The sequence below is a fragment of the Sinocyclocheilus grahami genome, unplaced genomic scaffold (genome assembly GCF_001515645.1).
Source record: "Sinocyclocheilus grahami isolate Dianchi unplaced genomic scaffold, SAMN03320097.WGS_v1.1 scaffold535.1, whole genome shotgun sequence".
NCBI classification, from domain to species: domain Eukaryota; kingdom Metazoa; phylum Chordata; class Actinopteri; order Cypriniformes; family Cyprinidae; genus Sinocyclocheilus; species Sinocyclocheilus grahami.
Window position 1 is genome coordinate 1,066,092 of NW_015505714.1, and position 746 is coordinate 1,066,837.

Sequence of the window (746 nt, forward strand, 5' to 3'; positions counted from 1 at the left end):
AGACTTTGTGTACCATTGTGATTATTTACAGCGGCTCCATAGATCTGCACTAAAGAAACCTAAACAGTCAGAGATCAACATGTGCAATTACCTGCATCTGTCCTTCTTCAGGTCAAGTCATATATTAATGAATATTTGTTATAATAAATTATACACAAGAGATGTGTGTAAGTAAAGAGTTCACACATACATACCATTTGCTTGGTCTTCCATCCCCTCTATAAGAGCTGCAAAGTCATTCCTTTCCATGGTAGCTTCAGCATTCAATTTCTCAATCTTTATATATATATTTATATAAAAAACAGTGTTACTAACAATATCAGAACTTTTGCATTGTCTGTTAAAATATCTTAAAGGGATATTTCACAAAAAAATGAAAATGAGGTTATTGTTACTGTTGTTGTTACTCCCCCTCATGTTGTTCCAAACCTTTTTGTTTCCACATACTGTACATTATTGTTTCTCCTCTATGCCCTGCCTTTCTGAAACGCGTCGATTTTTACAAAGCTCATCGGTCTGAAAAGCGAGGTGTGCTCTGATTGGCCAGCTATCCAGTGCGTTGTGATTGGCCGAATACCTCAAGCGTTTCTTTCTTCTGCTGAGCATAAAATATATTTTTAAAGAATGCTGGTAATCAGACAGTTGACGGTAGCATTTGACTTCCATAGTTGCAAAGAAGAAAAAATACTATGGAAGTCAGTGGCTACCGTCAACTGTCTGATTAGCAACATTCTTTAGAATATCTT